Genomic DNA, 20,518 nt, shown 5'->3' with positions numbered 1-20,518 from the left:
CAGTCATGCTAATACACAGAACCAAACTAAGAACCCTAAAAATTAGGGCTTTCAGCATAGACGAGTTAAGATGTAGTAGACTCATAGAAACAATCAAAATATGTACGAAATAGAAGTTTAAACACAAAGAATCACTTAGACAAGGTTTTTAAAAAAGAAGTTCTGAAAAACCTTATTTTAGAAGAAGACAAAAAACACTTGAAATCACATGATTCTTGTAAAGAACCTCAAGGATAGTATAAAATGTTCAAGAAACAAACTCAAATTGTCCTAGATTAGATCTGTACAGATCTAGGAGGTGTAGAAAAGAAATTAGGGTTTCGAAAGAAACACATATAGAGATGAAGAAACATGTCTAGAAACCCAAGGATCGTAGCAAATATAGAATGCTTTCGCTTGGAATCACACTGGAATAGCCAGGAATAGGAAGGAGATGAACCCTGGATGCAAGTCGACATGGCCCTGGGCCCTTGAGAACCTTAGAGAGGGCAAGAATGGCATGAGAGAATCCATTGGAGGCTTAAGAAACATTGAGAGGTCACCGGAGATGACCGGAGATGGGAGGTCGGCATTTGAAGATTAGTGTTAGGTTGAGAGTGTTTTGAGAGCAGAGAGGATTTTAGGGTGGCGGGTGCATAGAAATGATTAGGGTTGGGGGTCCTTTGGAATTATAAAAGGTAAGTTTTAACGAGGGCCGTTGATCTCTTATATCAACGGCTATTATCCGATGGGGTCTTGGGTTGGGTAGGTGTATTTAGGGCCTGGGTCGGGTAATTTGATTAGAAATTGGGCTAGGGTATTGGGTTGAATTGAGGCTGAAATTGAAATATAATTTGGCTAAGTTTCAAATAGCCAATTCAACCCTATATAATTTATAATAAATAATAAATTATTTCTAAAAAATAATTTCATGTACTAAAATGATTTAAAATAGCTATTTATCATTTTAAAAATATAGAAGATCATTTTATGCATAAAAATGTAATTATGCATTAATAGGGCTAGTATTGCAATATATGCAAATTAGCTTTAAAAATGCAAATGCAATTATAAAAATGCACTAAAAGTATTTTAACAATATTTCGGCATAAGTACAGAATTTAAATGGCTAAATCACCACAAAATAATTTAAAGGATAATTATTGGAGATTTTATGAGTAAAAAGGGAGGAAATAAATCAATTTGAAGCCTTTAAAATTATAGAAAGAATTATAAAAAATGCTTATGCATGCTTATAAATGCATATGTGCTATTTTAAAAGTATTTTTATATATTAAAATATACAGAAAAAATTAGGTATCAACAACTGCCTCGCTTTACCCGGGAAGGATGAAAGAGTTTTCGAGTAAAGAAATGATGGTCAATTTTGATCGGGCAGGATGCTTTGAAAAATAGAGACCGGACTCCGGTCTTCAAGTTGCCTACATATCCCTGGTTTTACAATAACCAGGCCATGTGTAGTCCTGGATTCATCGGCGGAATATGCCGATGAAATTATTGCAAGAACGGATACGAGATGTGGAAGCGGCTATGGTGAACGGTTAAGGTTCGGGACAGTTGAAGGAACTGGAGCGAGATCGCTCCTACTCGGATAACGGTTGCTTACTGGTTACCTATAGATAGAAGATGCTACGAACATGTATTTACGAAAATTTAAATATGTTGCTGATTCCCTTTGGACCATGAAGGTTGTCTTTAGATGATTAAAGATGACGTCCTTAGACCATGATGTCCTGGACCATGAATTTTTTAGTGAGGGATTCGCAGGCCATGAAATGATGTTCTCGGGCCATGACAATGGTGCCTTCGAACCATGACACCTTTGAATAATGATATGCAAATTTGAGGTATCCTCAGGCCATAGCATGGTGTCTTTCGGCTATGAGGATGATACCTTTTAGACTATGACGCCTTTGGATAGGTTAACGATATTTCGGCCCATGATATACAATAGTCATGATGTTATCAAGACAAGGCTTAGTCTTGTGAAATGGAGGGCAGAGCTTAGCCCGATTGAAAAGCAAATAAATAATACTAGAAATAGAGCAATATTCGTGCAAAGAGGGACATTGCTTAGTCCCATGTAGATGGGGAGGCAAGGATTAGCCTCATGCAAATATAGAGGCAAGGATTAGCCTCATGCAAATATGGAGGCAGGGATTAGCCTCATGCAAGTACGGATGCAGGGATTAGCCTCATGCAAGTATGGAGGCAAGGGTTAGCCTCATGCAAGTATGGAGGTAGGGATTAGCCTCATGCAAATAGGGGGCAAGGATTAGCCTCATGCAGGTATGGAGGCAAGGATTAGCCTTATGCAGGTATGGACGCAAGGATTAGCCTCATGAAAATACGGAGGCAAGGGTTAGCGGATTATCCTCATGCAAGTATGAAGGCAGGGATTAGCCTCATTCAAATAGGGAGGAAAGTATTAGCCGCATGCATGTAGGGAGGCAAGGATTAGCCTCATGCAAGTGTGAAGGCGGGGATTAGCCTCATGCAGGTGTGGAGGCAGGGATTAGCCTCATATAGACGTGGAGGCAAGGATTAGCCTCATGCAAATATGGAGGCAAGGATTAGCCTCATGCAGATATGGAGGCAAGGGTTAGCCTCATGCAAATATGAAGGCAGGGATTAGCCTCATACAGATATGGGGGACATGGATGAGTCCCATGCAAAGAGCGAGTAGCAAATAAGACTAGTGTATGTCTTAGCTAGAGATATATTTAGTGTCTGATGGCCCGATGGATAGTGAATTTGCTTTGTGTATATATGTTTGCTAATGCTATCGTTACGTCAAATGTGCCTGCGTTCAAAGAAAAATTATAAGTTTTGGTGGGGGGAGGTTGGTTCGTGCTTCTGTCCGTTGGCCTTACTTTGCTCCATCCTGAAAGCCCCTTTCGAGTCCCCTAGGTAACACCTAACTGTTATGGAAATAGAGTTTTCCGAAAAATACGCAATTGTTAAAAAAATAGAGTTATTTCAGAAATATATTGATACATTTAGATGAACTAGTGACTGTAACACGTCTCAAAGGCATTGCAACTCTCTTATGTTAGAATTTTGAGGGTCCTCCTCAAAATTCTGCCCCAGTTTGGTAGATGATCTTTTGACTACTTGCGGATAATAGGCCCTGCTAAATCTTCTTCGAAATTTTGAGAATCCTTCTCAAAATTCTGCCCCAGTTTCTTAACCAATTTCTGATTTTTTGGCATGCACTGGCGTCGGCTGGACTTGCTCAGGAATTTTGAGGACCCTAACAAATTTTTGCCCCAGTTTTTGTTCTTGGGGGAAATGAAAATTTTATTATGATATGACCGAACCCATAAGGCTGCCTAAGTATCCCGTCTTGAATGGGAATCAGGTCAAGCATAGTTCAATTACATCGGATGAGTAAACAATCTAAGCATAGTATCTCTTGACTGAATATGAATTGATTGGTTTTGGCCAGATTTCTCCATCTATCTCTGCAAATATGAGGGCTACTCCTGTCATCACCCTATGAACCATTTACGGACCTTTCCAGTTGGGGGAGAATTTCCCTTTGGATTCATCTTGATGTGGGAAGATCTTTTTCAGCACCAACTGACCTGGTGCAAATTGCCTGGGTTTGACCCTTTTGTTGAAAGTTCTGGACATTCTGTTCTGATAAAGTTGGTTATGACACACTGCGTTCATCCTCTTTCCATCTATAAGGGCCAATTGTTCATAGCGGCTTCTTATCCACTCTACATAGCTGAGTTCAGTTTCCCGAATGACTCTTAAAGAAGGAATTTGTACCTTGGCTTGGATGACAGCCTCGGTACCATAAACTAGCATGTAGGGAGTTGACTCGGTTGATGTGCGAACTGTAGTGCGGTATCCCAATAAAGCAAAAGGTAGCTTCTCACGCCATTGTTTGTGGTTCTCTACCATTTTCCTTAGTATCTTCTTGATGTTTTTGTTGGCAACTTCTACGGCTCCATTCATCTGAGGTCTGTAGATTGTGGAATTCTTATGTTTGATTCTGAAAGTTTCACACATATCTTTCATGAGATCACTGTTGAGATTGGCGGCATTATCAGTAACAATGGACTTGGGAACTCCGAATCGGGAAACAATACGATCCTTGACAAATTCTACGATGATTTTCTTGGTTATAGCTTTGTAAGATGCAACTTCTACCCATTTTGTAAGTAATCAATGGCGACCAAAAATAAACCTGTGCACATTTGAAGCAGTGGGCTTAATAGGACCAATAACATCCATTCCCCAGGCGGCGAATGGCCAAAGAGAGCTTGTTGCATTGAGCTCCTTTGGCGGCACTTTTATCATATCAGCATGCACCTGGCATTGAAAGCATTTGCGGACATACTGGATGCAATCCATTTCCATGGTCATCCAAATGTAACTGGCCCTAAGTATCTTCTTAGCCAAGATGTGCGGGCCACAAGTCCCGGCATGTACATCCTCAAGTAGCTTAGAAGCTTTCTTTGCGTCGACACATCTTAGCAAACCCAAATCAGGAGTTCTCCTGTATAAGTTTCCTCCGCTATGGAAGAAGTGATTGGACAATCTCCGGAGTGTGCGTTTCTGAGAATGGTTTTCATGCTCCGGATATTCTTCCTTTGAAAAATACTCTTTGATGTCATGGAACCAAGGCTTTCCATCCGTTTCTTCTTCAACATGAGCACAATATGCTGGCTGATTATGGACCCTCACCGGAATGGGATCAATATAATTCTTATCTGGATGTTGTATCATAGATTATAGGGTGGCCAATGCATCGGCAAACTCATTCTTAATTCTGGGCATATGTCGGAATTCTATTTTCGTGAACCTCTTTCTCAATTCCGGCACATGGTGCAGATATGGCAATATCTTGGAATTCTTGGTGGCCCACTATCCATGTACCTGGTGCACGAGCAAATCTGAATCACCGATCACTAGCATCTCCTGGATGTTCATGTCGATTTCCATGTCGAGCCCTAGTATGAAAGCTTCATACTCCGTCATGTTGTTGATGTAGGAAAATCTGAGTTTAGCAGATATCGAATAATGTTGACCCGTTTCTAATACCAAGACTGCTCTAATACCCACTCCTTTGAAATTTGTAACTCTATCAAAGAACATCCTCCAACCGTCGTATGCTTCGGTAATGTCTTTTCCTACGAATGATACTTCTTCATCAGGAAAATACGTTTTCAAGGGTTCATATTCTCCTCCCACCGGATTTTTGGCAAGGTGATCTGCCAATGCTTGTCCCTTGACCGCTTTTTGAGTTACATAGACAATGTCAAACTCACTCAATAGTATCTGCCATTTGTCCAACTTTCCAGTTGTCATGGGTTTCTGGAATGTGTACTTTAGAGGGTCCATCCTTGATATGAGGTGTGTAGTGTAGGCACAAAAGTAATGCCTCAATTTCTGAGCTGTACAGGTCAAAGCACAGCAAGTGCGTTCAAGCAGAGAGTACCATGCTTCATAAGGTGTGAACTTCTTACTCAAGTAATATATTGCTTGCTCCTTTCTTCCTGTCTCATCACGTTGTCCCAAAACACATTCGAAGGATCCATCTAATACAGATAGATAGAGTAGCAAAGGTCGTCCTGGTTCTGGCAGGACCAGAACTGGTGGTGTGGACAGGTACTCCTTGATCTTGTCAAAAGCTTTCTGACAATCCTCTATCCAGCTTGTTTCAGCATCTTTCCTCAGCATCTTGAAGACGGGTTCACATATGACTGCGGACTGTGCTATGAAGCGACTGTTATAGTTGAGACGTCCCAATAAGCTCATCACGTCCTTTTTGCTCTTATGTGGTGGTAACTCCTGAATAGCTTCAACTTTAGACGGATCCAGCTTGATCCATCGACGACAGACGATGAATCACAATAATTTGCCTACGGGAACCCCGAATGCACAATTTGCGGGATTTAGTATCAAATTGTACCTTCTCATCCTGTCAAAGAACTTTCTCAGTTCTGCTATGTGATCTGCGGCGCTTTTGGATTTGTTAATGGCGTCATCCACATACATCTCTATTTCTTTATGGATCATGTCATGGCTCTCATGTAAGTGGCCCCAACATTCTTCAGACCGAATGGCATCATCTTGTAATAGTATACACCCCAAGGTGTATTAAAAGCTGTCTTCTCTGCATCTTTTTCATCCATCCAAATCTGGTGATAGCTCGAGAAGCAATCTACAAAGGATTAGAGTTCATGTTTGGCGCAATTATCGATCAGGATGTGTATATTTGGCAGTAGGAGGTCATCCTTGGGACTTGATCTATTTAAATCTCGATAGTCAACACATACTCTAACCTTCCCATCCTTCTTCGGGACTGGCACAATGTTAGCTAACCAGGTTGGGTACTCAACCACCCTGAGAACTTTCGCCTTGATCTGCTTGGTAACTTCCTCCTTGATTTTTAGGCTCATGTCTGGTTTGAACTTTCTGAGTTTCTGCTTTACTGGCGGACACGTGGGATAAGTGGGCAGCTTGTGAGCCACTATAGACGTGCTCAAACCGGTCATGTCATCGTATAACCATGCGAAAATGTCCTCATATTCCTTTAGAAAATGGATGTATTCTTCCTTCTCTATTGGTGACAAGTAAATGCTGATGCGGGTCTCCTTGACGGTCTCGACATCCCCCAAATTTACTACTTTGGTCTCGTCCAGATTGGACTTAGGCTTATTCTCAAAGTTTCCAACTTCCCTGACAATTTACTTGGGTATCTCGTCTTCTTCATCTGAATCATTATTCTCATGTTGCGTTGCCTCATTACATGTCACAGTCACTGGTTCATCAGGAAAAGTAATAATAACGTTGTAGAAAGGAAAAGTGTAAAGATAGTAGTGAATAATAAAGAGCAAATGCATTTGATTAAAACTAAAAAATCATCTAGACAAAGTATGGCTTGATAAATCGAGCATTTATTTTGAAATAAGTAAATCTTAAAACAAAATTACGGGAAATCTTAAATGCCTAGAATGGCTATAGAATTAAATCTGTCAAGCTACCCAGGGACTCGGCGGGCTCGGGATGATGTAGTGGTCCAATTCCTGAGAACAGCTCCCTTCTTTACGGTCTGAATGGTGAGGCCTTCTTCATCCTCCTCCTCAATTATGGCAATGTAGTCTATGTCCTCATCCTCCAAGAACAAATTCTTCAACCCAGCTAGTGCTTCCTCTTCTGCAGTCCCCCATATTGTGTTAGCTTGGTGAAAAGCTTGTTCCAAATGTGGCATTGGCTGCTCAAGAGGGTAGTACGGTCCACGTCATGGAGGCGACCAATTTCTATACTCTTGCCATATGTACTGGTATCCGAGCCCAAAGGTGGTACCATGATTTTTCGGCTGTATTGGTTTGGTGATACCTTGGAGGTTCTTTCCTAATCCTTTGTCGTGTTCATATCCAGACCAAGCGAACATGCTTTCTATTTTACTGCTCCACCATTTATCCTTCTCGATGGAATTAACCCATTGAATGTGATGATAGGTTTTTCCTTACAGCCTTCTTCTATGTCTAATAGCCGGGATGGTTTGACTAGTGTAAATGGGGTTACTCCCATCTCCGTGAATGATCACCTGCTAACTATTCCATTCAAATTTCACGGCTTAATGTAGTGTGGAAGACACAGCTCCAATGGAATGGATCTATGGTCGGCCCAACAGAAGATTATATGAGGCTAGTATATCAAGCACCTGAAACTCGACGTCGAACCAAGTTGGCCCCATTTGTAAGCAAAGGTTGATTTCCCCGATTGTGGCCCTTTGGGACCCATCGAAAGATTTCATGTTCATGCTTCCTACTCATATTTCGTGGAAACCTTTGTCCAACCTTTTCAGAGTGTCCAACGGACAAATATTTAAGCTTGAACCTCTGTCAACCAGGACCCTGGCAATGAACTTGTCTTCAAATTGCATTGTGATATGCAATGCTCGATTGTGATTCAACCCCTCAGGTGGTAGCTCATCTTCGTGGAAGATAATCTTATGACTTTCCAATATTTGCACCCACTATGTTGGCCATTTCTCCGCCAGTGATGTTATTGGGTACATAAGCCTCGCTCAGCACTTTTATTAAAGCGTTCTTATATGCCTCTGAATTTTGCAACAGTGACAGGATAGATATCTGAGCTGGGGTTTTGTTCAGATGGTCAACGACGGAATACTCCTTTGCCTGTACTTTCCTCCACAAGTCATCTGACCCTGTCTCAATGAAGGGTTGCCTAGTAGTGGCATCCTTGCTTGATCCTCCCAAGTGTTCAGGCATATAGACTCTTCCAGTCCTAGTCATTCCTTGTGTGGCATCAGATTCCTCTACCTTGGCCTTCCTTTTTCACCAAGCCTCGGCAACATAATCCCAGGGTATTGCTTTTGAGTTGAATGGAGGTGTGGTTGATACTGTCACAGTGAAAGGTGTGGCCACTTCTACTTCAAATGGAGTGGGGGTGGCTGCAGGTGGAGCCACCTCCACCTCGAATAGAACTAATGCAGTTACCTCAACCTCGATTGGTGACTGAGTATGTACCACAATAGGAGTAAGTGTGACTGCAACTTTAAAGTCATCACCTTCTCGAACATGCCCAATCGACCCCTTATGGTCCCACTCTTTTTTCATCTCTATCACATGTACTCCACCACCTCTATGATCAAGGAGGGGATTGTCGCGGATATTAGGTGTCGCTTCCTTTGCCTGTATGGCCTTGTTGTCAATTAACGTCTGGATCTTATCCTTCAATGTTCGGCACTCAGCAGTGGTGTGCCCTTCATACAGGAATGGTACGCATAAGTTTTGTTCGGGTTGACCTATTGGGATGAGTTTTCTAATGCCACAGCGGGAATAAGAGTGACGTAACCCGCAACTTTAAACCTTTCATACAACTGGTTGATGGGCTCAGCAATGACGGTGTATTGTCTGGGTGGCTTACGGTCGAAGTTGGGTCTTGGTCTTGGAAAGTTTTGGTGAGTTGGAGGTGATTGGAAATGGGATGGTTGGGAGTTATAGGTGTGGTGGATAGTGGTTAGTTAGGAATATCTGGGAGATGAAGGCTGATATGTAGACGGTGTTGCTTGGTATGTGGGCGGAGGTGTTTGATATGTGGGTGGAGATGTTTGATATGCGGGTGGAGATGTTTGATATGAGAGTGGAGGTGTTTGATAGATAAGTAGAGATTTTGGACCTTGGGCCACCATAACTGCCCCAACATCTCTCTTCTTTGATATGTCACCTGATTGTAATGCCTTATTTGTGGTCTGTAGTGCCTCATAATTCATTTCCATCCTGCTCTTGATTCCTTCCTCGATCCTTTCTCCAAGTTTGATGATATAGTAGAATTTATGATTTTTGATAACCATCAACCTTTCATAATATTGCGGATCATGTGCTCTGACAAAGAATTTGTTCATCTGTTCTTCGTCCAAAGATGGCCTAACCTTATCCACTTCCGACCTCCAACGAATAGCATACTCACGGAAGGTCTCAGTAGGTTTCTTCTTAATATTCTGAATGTAGAAGATATCTGGCGCGTTCTTTGTATTGAACCTAATCCGGTCCATGAAATCTGACGCCATACTTACCCAATTGGACCATTTCTTGGGATTTTGGCTGATGTATCAGGACAAAGCATCCCCAGTAAGACTCCTCATAAGTAGTTTCATTCGGATCTTTTCGTCTTTCCCGACCCTGATAAGTTTGTCGTAATAAGTCCTCAGATGGACTCTAGGATCACCCGTGCCATCAAAAATCTCAAACTTGGGAGGTTTGTACCCCTCAGGCAGTTCCACATCTGGTTGTATGCATAGGTCTTCATAGTTCAAACCTTCTATTCCTCTGTCGCCTTCAACACCCTGAACTCAGTTCGTCAACTTCTTGAGTTCTTCAGCCATGTTTTTAATGATCACGTCCTTTTCGGAGGATTCCGATGTATAGGAGACGGGCTGGATGGAGTGAGGTATGGTTTCTACGTATATAGGGTTGCTTTGATGGGTGCTAGGGACTTGGGTGTAATGATGGTCATTGGTGGAGTTTTGTGGATCGGGAATGGGTTGTGGTATGTTTTGGGGAGTGTGGTAAGTGGTGGTTGGTGGGTACTGAATTAGCTGATGGTGATGTTATGGCAGAGTTGGCATTGGTAATGTCTTGAGATTTTGGGGCGGAGTTGCGTATTGATTTGGTGCGGGAGGATTTTTTGGATGTTGGTTTTGTGGTTTCTGGGGAGGTGCTGGGTTCTTTGTGTTTTGTTGGTGGATGTCGAGGACATTTAGGGTGAGTGACTAGTTTGCCAAGTTGCGAACCTTCTCAAGTTCTCCTTGCAATTCCAATATCTTTTGTTCTAATCTCAAGACTAGATCATTTGGGGCTGGAGTACCACGGCCATCTGAGGTTTCTGCGTTCTCAACATTCTCCTTTCGGATACCACTTAACTCGTCCATTTTTGCTTTTCCTCTGCCTTTTGTGTTGCTTGGAGAAGGAGGAGGTGGAGGGCCTCTAGATCTGGTGTGGTATGCTGAGGAGGCCAATATGAGTGAACCAACCTAAGGGGATGGGAATAGTCACAATAAGCAAAGAAAAAGGTAACAATCAGTGAGGATTCAGAAATGTTTGCAGTATTTAAATACATATTGCGAAAATGTAAATTCATGTCCTACTTTGGATACCTCGTTGTGCCCGAGGTAGACCTAGCGACAAATAAATTTTGAGAACTTTAAATGCTAATAAATGCTTCATTTCATAATATAAAAATAGACGAATCCCAAAATGACACTAAGATAATAAAAAATAAGTCACTATTGGCACTTGGTCACTACTATTAGGAAAGCAAATAAATCTAGCCTATTTGGTCCCAGAAGGGCCTTCCTCAGGCTAAATGCTCTCATTGATCAAATCTTCCAGTTCGCGTAGGTTCACTAGTAAGAATGTCTTTGCCAAATGTCCTCCTTCGTTTCCCTTAGCGTTCTGGCAGTCAATGACTCTCTTCCTCACTTTTCCTTCCAATTCCAACAGGTAGTATTCCAGATATTCCAACTTTTCGCTAGATTTGGCGGCCCTCTCTTTCCATTCATTGATTTGGTCATCTGATGGCAGATTCCTCCGCCAGTCTAGCAAGAGTAAGGGTGTACTAACCATACCGAAGTTTGGGACCTCGTTAATCATTTTCTACAAAACAAAAAAGGGTTAGGGCTTTCTCCCCACCAGACTCGACTATTTATACATTCATGATTAGTATATTGGCATTAAGTTCTCCAAATTAATGCACAGAATGTGGTTGTATCTGTTGGGATTATGAAAACCCCGGTGGACTTTGGATAAGGCTTATCTTAAAGGATCATTATGTGGACAACATAACTGATTCGACAAGGTTTGACCATGATGCATGCACAATTTTGATCAGAGTAAGGTTACTATGGAGTTTTAGACCAGTACCCTCAAGCGGACAACTTGAGGGGGAAAGGCACGGAACCGTCGACTGCACCGTTGATCAACTGGTTTTACCGCAAATAAGCCTTTTCGAATTTAAGGGTAATAAATAGGAAGAGTGCAACCACTCATTAAGTGTTGCTATATGATTTGATACGTACGAGTGGAATATGATGTGGAGCATGATATATGCAGCAATAATAGCATGTAGTCAGGTATTTCCATGTAGGAAAAATAAATACGGTATTTAAATAATTAAAATATAGTTACGAAAAAGGAATACAAAGAGACAAGTCAGTTTCATGAATAAAAGAAACATAAATGCTTAAAATAGGCAGTTAAAGTCAAATAAGGGGAAAGGGTTCAGGATAGAGCATGCTTGGACTAATTCATAGAAATAAGTTCGTAACTATGCTGTGGCGCCCCTTTTTTTCCTCCGCGGAGAAAAGTCCAGGTTTCGACGTTCATGCGGGTAATAACTCATTTCCTTTTGGGAATTGGGTATTTGAAGAGTTGTCACCTAACGGATTATGGTGCGTTAGGGCACCCAGAGCGGTTAACTCTTGGACTGGTTTGCATTACTAGAGATTTAGGGTAAGGGCTCGAAATAACCTTGAGGGCAAGGTGTTAGGCACCCCTCGCGGTCCATAACAGTGGGTCCCGGTCGAACTTATACTTATGAATTAGTCCTTCAACAAATAACTAAATGTGTTTGTATGTGTGTAAGACTGTAGAAGAGAGCAATATATATAGTAGTTTGAAAGCTAGGTAAAATAAGGTAAGAATCACAAAATTCAGTAATTATAGAACTCAGAATAAAATCAGTTCGAGTCCTCCCTTAATTAAGGGAATTAATTCAAACGGTAAAGGGAAGATGACAAGTAAAGAAAGAAATCATACATAGTTGTAGTATACAAAATAAGGAAAGAATTTCGAACAATGCAAGTACAGAACAAGTAATTAAGGCTAGGTTCAGAAAAATGTTATTAAGGAGATAGTCGATAAGAATCAAGTAACAATGCAGACAAGGTAAGGGTAAGTTAGTTTAGGCAAGCAAATCAATCACATTGAGTAGAAAGGTAAGAATCAAAGGTTTAAAGGAAAGTTTTCAAATCAAACCAAGAAACAGGGAATTCAGAATCAATCAAAGAGAAAGTCGTGAAAGGAGTTAGCATTTAGCATATAAATAAAGTAAGACATGGATAGTCAAGAGTCGACATACAAATCTGGCAAACATGAAAGTTAAATAATACTGATTCAATAAGAAAGAGGCAAGTCATGAACAGTCGAGATGAACACAAGCACATAGAATCAGTGTAAGTTTAGGCCAAAAAACTCAGTAGAAACATATTAAGGCAAAATAGTCACGAGAAATCACGGAAACTCAAAACGAAAACCGATCAGTCAATGCTAATATACAGAACCAAATGAAGAACCCTAAAAATTAGGGCTTTCAGCATAGATGAGTTAAGATGTAGTAGACTCATAGAATCAATCAAAATATATAAGAAATAGAAGTTTCAATACAAAGAACCACTTAGACAAGGTTATTTAAAAAAGAAGTTCCGAAAACCCTGGTTTTAGAAGAAGATGAAAAACACTTGAAATCACATGATTCTTGTAAAGAACCTCAAGGATAGTGTAAACGTTCAAGAAACAAAAAAAATTGTCCTAGATCTGTACAGATCTAGGATGTGTAGAAAAGAAATTAGGGTTTCGAAAGAAACCTATATAAAGATGAAGAAACCTGTCTAGAAACCCAAGGATCGTAGCATATATAGAATGATTTCGCTTGGAATCACACTGGAATAGCCAGGAATAGGCAGGAGATGAACCCTAGATGCAAGTCGGCATGACCCTGGCCCCTAAAGGACCTTAGAGAAGGCAAGAATGGCATGAGAGAAGCCATTGGAGGCTTAAGAAACGATGAGAGGTCACCGGAGATGACCGGAGATGGGAGGTCAGCGTTTGAAGATTAGGGTTAGGTTGAGAGTGTTTTGAGAGCAGAGAGGATTTTAGGGCAGCGGGTGCATAGAAATGATTAGGGTTAGGGGTCGTTTGGAATTAAAAAAAAAAGGTAAGTTTTAATGAGGGAAGATCAACGGCCATGATCTGATGGGTTCTTGGGTCGGGTAGGTGTATTTAGGGCCTGGGTCGGGTAATTTGATTAGAAATTGGGCTGGGGTATTGGGTTGAATTAAGGTTGAAATTGAAATACAATTTGGCTAAGTTTTCAATAATCAATTCAACCCTATATAATTTATAATAAATAATAAATGATTTCTAAAAAAATAATTTCAAGTGCTAAAATGAATTAAAATAGCTATTTAATATTTTAAAAATATAGAATATCATTTTATACATAAAAATGTAATTATCATTAATAGGACTAGTATTGCAAATATATGCAAATTAGCTTAAAAAATACAAAGCAATTATAAAAATGCACTAAAAATATTTTAATAATATTTTGGCACAAATACTTAGATGGCTAAATCACCATAAAAATAATTTGAAGGATAATTATTAAAGATTTTATGAGTAAAAAGAGAGGAAATAAATCAATTTGAAGCCTTTAAAATTATAGAAAAAATTATAAAAAATAGTTATGCATGCTTATATATGCATATATGCTATTTTGAAAGTATTTTTATGTATTAAAATATATAGGAAAAAATTGGGTATCAACAGTATGAAAGACTTAAACTGGGAAATGCGTCTCCTAGATGTGAGATATAGCTTGAGGAAAACTAAAAATTGATCCTATTCTCCAGGAAGAACCCCTGAACTCAAGGAAAACTAAAGATTAACAACTTAAGAAAGCTAGAAATTGACCTTATTCTCCAAGCGGAACCCCTGAACTCAAAGAAATCTAAAAAATAACAACTTAAAGAAACTAAAAACTGGCCATATTCTCCAAGCGGGATTCCTGAACTTAAGAAAAACTAAAGACTAACATCTTAAGGCCACTAAAATGACCTATTCTCTAGGCGAGACTCCTAAACTTACGAAAAACTAAAGACTAACATCTTAAAGAAACTAAAATGACTCTGTTCTTCAAGCAGGACCCCTGAACTAGAGATTAACAACTTAAAAAAACGAAAACTGGCCCAGTTCTCTAGGCAGGACCCTTGAACTCGAGAAAAGCTAAAGATTAACGACTTAAGAAAGCTAAAAACTGACCCTATTCTCCAGGAGGGACTCCTAAATGTAAGAAAAACTAAAGATTGATAACTTAAGAAAACTACAAATTGACCCTATTCTCCAGGCGGGGCCCCTAAACTTAAGAAAAACCAAAGACTAACATCTTAAGGAAACTAAAAATTGACCCTATTCTCCAGGTGGGATCCCTGAACTAAAGTAAAAATAAAGACTCTTCCGACTAGGGAGAATGCCTAGGAGGTATGGTTCTTCTCAACTAGGAAAAATGCCTAGGAGGTAATGGTCTTCTAGAATAGGAAAAATTCTTGGGAAGTAATGATCTTATCAACTTGGGGAATGTCTACGAGGTAAAGACCTTCTCAAATAACCTTTGTGCTAGAAAGATTTAGGCATGACACCTGAAAAATTCAAGCTTCCAAGCTTTAATTTGGAGATAGTCTTCGTCCCTATTTCAAACAAAGAAAACTTATGAGTTTAAAACATGGTAGTTGGTTTGTGGCCTTGACCTTGAGGGCAATTGCTCCTACACTTGCCATGATAACTTTGATTTCAACTTGGAACTTGCTTGTTATTGGATAACCACTTTTTGTCATTCCTTATCACAGAAAACACCTCTGAACCGTCCAAGCCCAATACCTACTATTTGTTGCATTGTGCTCATAAATTGACATTTACTGAACCTTTGCATTTCACATGAATCCCAAAGCATGTCAATTTTTACCAACTCAGTGCGCATACTACTCTTTCCTGACTTATGCCACTTTTGATGTTTCCAGTCAGACTCCGCTTTGTGCAATTGGAAAGCTGGTAGCAAATTTTAAAGTCATTACTCACTTGTTCTGACAAAACAGACTCAAAAAGAGGACATAAACAAATCAATAGGAACATAGTAAGGGGACAATAGAAAGAGATGATATCTAACAAGAGAAATACAAAGTAGAAACTTATCTAATGTGGATACTGTTGGATTTTGTTATTAATAACAAAGAAGAGTGAATGGAAATGGTGGGAAAATAAATGGAGGGAAGTGAAATTTTGAATGAGTTCACTTTACTAATACACTTTATCCCTCATTGGTAGAAGGAAAGAAAATCTTTTTGTATATATAGAGAAGCTCATATTTTAGCTCTAAAAGAGCTAAGAAGAAGGCAAGCCTCGCACCGTCGTCGTCGTCGCTCGCTCGGCTCGGCTTCGGCTTCAGATTCGGATTTGGATTTTGATTCGAATTTGAATTTGGATTTGGATTTGGTCAAAGATCGATTGATTGATCAATCTTTTTGGACAAAATTCTTTTCAAATATTTAATTAATTAATTAAAATTAATTAACAAAAATTCAAATCACCCATGACCCGCAACCCGGTCCGGTCCGATCCGGTCCAATTTTTCTTGCTAGGATTATTTTAAATCCGTTTAGTTTTCCCGCAATATTTCCAACCTCTATGGCTGTTTTGAAACAGTGTCAAACCTGTTCTAACAGTTATGGCTATTCTGAAAGGTTGCAAACCTTTTTAGAAATAGTACTAAATTGGCTATAAATATTCCTTCAAATCCTAGAATATTTACTTACAAAATTTTCTGTTAATCTTCTTCTTCTGCACAAATATTCCAGTGTGTTTTACAGCTTTCGAGTGGTTCGATGTTCATGTGCATTTTTAGTACCGATACTCTATGAGAAATGGCAATTGATAACGGAAATGCTTCTACGACTGTTGCTGCAACGACGATAGCCTTGTCAAGCCGCACTGCTGTTCCTCCGGCCGAGGAACCGGGGAAATATTTTGGAGCCAACTTCAAAGGATGGCAGCAAATGATGTTCTTCTGGCTTACCACACTTGGTATGCAGAAATTCACTAGTGAAGAGCCTCCAGTGCCTGTTGCGGATATGCTGGACAATGAAAAGTTCATGATTGTTGAGGCGTGGAAGCAGGCAGATTTTCTTTGCAAAGGCTATATCTTAAGAGCTTTAGAGGATGACTTGTACAATATGTAAAGTGCGATGAATACTTCGAAAGAATTATGGGACGCACTTGAGAAGAAGTACAAGACAGAAGATGCATGCTTGTAGAAGTTCGTGGTTGCCAAGTTTCTAGACTATAAAATGATAGACAACAAAACTATGGGAACCCAAGATCAGGAGCTTCAACTTATTTTTCACGATCTTTTTGCTGAAGGTATGGTCGTGAATGAATCATTTCAACTGGCTGCAATGATTGAAAAATTGCCTCCTTCGTGGAGAGATTTCAAGAACTATCTTAAGCACAAGCGCAAAGAAATGATGTTAGAAGATCTTGTGATACGTCTAAAGATTGAGGAAGACAACAAAACAGCCGAGAAGAAGTGTCGTGGAAATTCAACGATCATGGGAGCTAATATCATTGAGGAGACTGCTCCAAAAGTAAGAAGAGGAAGAGATCTTCTAGACAGACTAAGGAGCAGAACAAAAAGAAATTCAAGGGCAACTGGTACAATTGTGGAAAAGTTGGTCACAAAAGCGCTGATTGTCGTCTTCCGAAAAAGGATAAGAAGAAGGGACAAGCCAACATAGTGGAGAAGAATGATGACATTAATGATCTTTGTGCAATGCTTTCGGAATGCAACCTAGTTGAAAATCTGAAAGAGTGGTGGATTGACTCTGGAGCCACTCGACATGTTTGTGATGTCAAAGAAGCATTTGCAACTTACTCTATTGTTGGTCCCAAAGAAGAGATTTCCATGGGAAATAATGCAACAGCCAAGATTGAAGGTTATGGGAAGATATTCTAGAAGATGACTTCTAGCAAGGTGTTAACGCTCAACAACGTTCTTCATGTTCCAACTATTAGGAAGAATTTAGTTTCTACTTCTTTACTTTTAAAGAATGGATTCAAATGTGTATTTGTTTCTAATAAAGTTGTTGTAAGCAAGAATGAAATGTATGTTGGAAAAGGCTACCTCACGAAAGGCCTTTTCAAACTCAATGTAATGGTTGTTGACAGTATGAATGAAATCTCAGCTTCTTCTTATTTATTGGAGTCAAATGATTTATGGCATATTCGTTTAGGACATGTCAATTATAAAACCTTGCGGAAGTTAATTAATTTAGAAATATTGCCTAAATTCGAGTGTAATAAATCGAAATATTGAATATGTGTTGAATCTAAGTTTGTAAAACATCCTTATAAGTTTGTTGAAAGGAATTCAAATCCTTTAGACATAATTCATACTGACATTTGCAATATAAAATCGACACTATCTCGAGGTGGAAAAAAGTATTTTATTACTTTGATTGACGATTGCACTCAATATTGTTATTTTTATTTGCTTAATAGTAAGGGTGAAGCAATTGAAGCATTTAAGCAATACAAGAATGAGGTAGAAAATCAATTGAATAAAAAGATCAAAATGATTAGAAGTGATAGAGGCGGAGAATATGAATCTCCGTTTGTAGAAATATGTTCGAAATATGGAATTGTCCATCAAACTACTGCAACTTACACACCTCAATCCAACGGAATTGCGGAAAGGAAAAATCAGACAATAAAAGAAATGATGAATTCTTTATTAATAAGTTCCGGATTACCGCAGAGTTTGTGGGGGGGAGCTATCCTTACAGCTAACCGAATACCCAATAGAGTACCCCACAGCAAAACGCAATCTATTCCATAGGAAAAATGGAAAGGAAGAAAATCCAACTTGAAATATTCCAAAGTGTGGGGGTGTCTAGCAAAGGTACAAGTTCTTTTACTTAAAAGGGTTAAAATTGGACCAAAAATAGTAGATTGTGTTTTCATTGGATATGCTACAAATAGTAAAGCATGTCGGTTCTTGGTTCATAAATTCGATAATCCTGAGATTGTTGTTGATACGGTAATGGAATTGGATAATGCTGAATTCTTTGAAAGCATCTATCCGTATAAAATTGAATGTGAGTCGTTAAGTGAAAGACCTAAACGACCTCAAGAAGGACCAAAGTAAAATACTCAAAGTATAGAAGATCCAAGGCGTAGTAAACATCAAAGAACATCTACTTCATTTAGACCAGATTTTGTGACATTTTTGCTTGAAAATGAGCCTCAAACTTTTAAAGCAGCTATGTCGTCTTCTGATTCAGCGTTTTGGAAAGAGGTAGTCCATAGTGAGATTCAATCAATTTTGGATAACCATACATGGGAATTGGTTGATCTTCCTCAGGGAAATAAGCCTTTAGGTTCGAAATGGATCTTTAAATGAAAAATTAAAGCCGATGGTGCTATTGACAAATATAAGGAAAGACTTGTTGTCAAAGGTTATAGACAAAAGGAAGGTCTTGATTACTTTGACACTTACTCGCCAGTAACAAGGATAACATCTATTAAGGTGTTAGTGGCACTAGCGGTCGTGTATGGTCTTGAAATCCATCAAATGGATGTTAAAACAGCTTTTGTAAATGGAGAATTAGAGGAAGAGATTTACATGGAACAACCTAAAGGTTTTGTGGTTCCTGGTAAAGAAAAGAAAGTGTGCAAACTTGTTAAATTGCTTTATGGACTTAAATAAATACCCAAACAATGGCATACAAAATTTGACCAAACAATATTGACAAATGGATTTAAAATCAACGAGTGTGATAAATGTGTTTACATTAAAAACACTCCAGGTCATGAAATCATTGTTTGTTTATATGTTGATGACATATTGATAATGAGCAAAAGTATGACAGATACAAATGCTACGAAACGCATGTTGGCTAGCAAATTCGACATGAAAGACTTATGAGTTGCTGATGTGATCTTAGGAATCAGAATTCACAAAACTCCACAAGGTCTAGCATTATCACAGTCTCACTACATTGAAAAGGTACTTGACAAGTTCAAGTATTTGGATTTCAAAATTGCCAAGACTTCAATTGACATGAGTTATGCACTTCAAAAGAATGAAGGTGAAAGTGACTCACAACTGGACTATGCAAGAGTATTGGGAAGTTTGATGTATATCATGAATTGTACGCGACCAGATATAGCGTGTGCTATTAGCAAACTGAGTCGATTTACAAGTAATCCCAATCAAATACATTTGATGGCAATGAAACGAGTTTTGGGATATCTAAAACATACCCAAAATTATGCTTTGCATCATAACAAATATCCTTCCGTGATCGAGGGATATAGTGATGCAAATTGGATCACCGGATCATCTAAAGTTAAATCCAAGAGTGGATATATTTTCACAATTGGGGGTGGAGCAGTGTCTTGGAAATTATTCAAACAAACGTGCATCGCCTGTTGTACAATGGAATTTGAATTCATAGCTTTAGATATGGCCGGTGAAGAAGCTGAATGGCTCCGAAATTTCTTGGAAGATATTTCATTTTGGCCCAAACCTTTGGCACCTATTTGTATACATTGTGATAGTCAAGAGGCAATAGGTAGGGCAGAGAGCGTTATGTATAACGAAAAATCTCGTCATATTAGATGGAGACACAATACCGTTAGACAACTACACTCTTGTGGTGTTATCACAATTGACTACGTAAAGTCAAGAGATAACGTGGCGGATCCACTTACAAAAGGCCTATCTAGAGAGGCAGTTGAAACATCATCAAAAGGAATGGAGTTAAAGGCCTAGAACAAGTCATCATGGCGGTAACTCTACCTAGCAGACTGAAGATCCCAAGAGCTAGGTTCAAAGAGATCAAACAAAGTTCTGAATGACGGTTCAACATTGTCAACTAACTCAGCCCATTCTCGTGATGAAGACAATGTTCAAAAACGAGGTAAAACATTAAGGCTTTTTGATGAGCCAATAAAGCTTAAAGCTTTTTAAAGATTTGCTAAGTTTGGCAGGATATCACTAGATAGTGTGTATTTAGGATTACACATTTAGGAATCACCTATGTGAGTGTGAAGTGTAAGCTGCTTCAAGGAGAATGAAAGTAAAGGCCCATTCTCTAAGCACTCATGAAATCAGGCAGTGTTCATGACTGAAACGAACACAA

General features: G+C 39.3%; 1 pseudogene; it reads left to right on the top strand.

Annotated features, from left to right (window-relative positions):
- The first annotated feature begins 16,240 nt into the window (after positions 1-16,240).
- On the top strand, positions 16,241-20,148 carry LOC138878479 (uncharacterized; annotated as a pseudogene).
- Positions 20,149-20,518: the final 370 nt, after the last annotated feature.

The sequence above is a fragment of the Nicotiana sylvestris genome, chromosome 9 (genome assembly GCF_000393655.2).
Source record: "Nicotiana sylvestris chromosome 9, ASM39365v2, whole genome shotgun sequence".
Lineage (NCBI taxonomy): Eukaryota > Viridiplantae > Streptophyta > Magnoliopsida > Solanales > Solanaceae > Nicotiana > Nicotiana sylvestris.
This window is presented reverse-complemented; position numbering and strand designations above follow the sequence as displayed.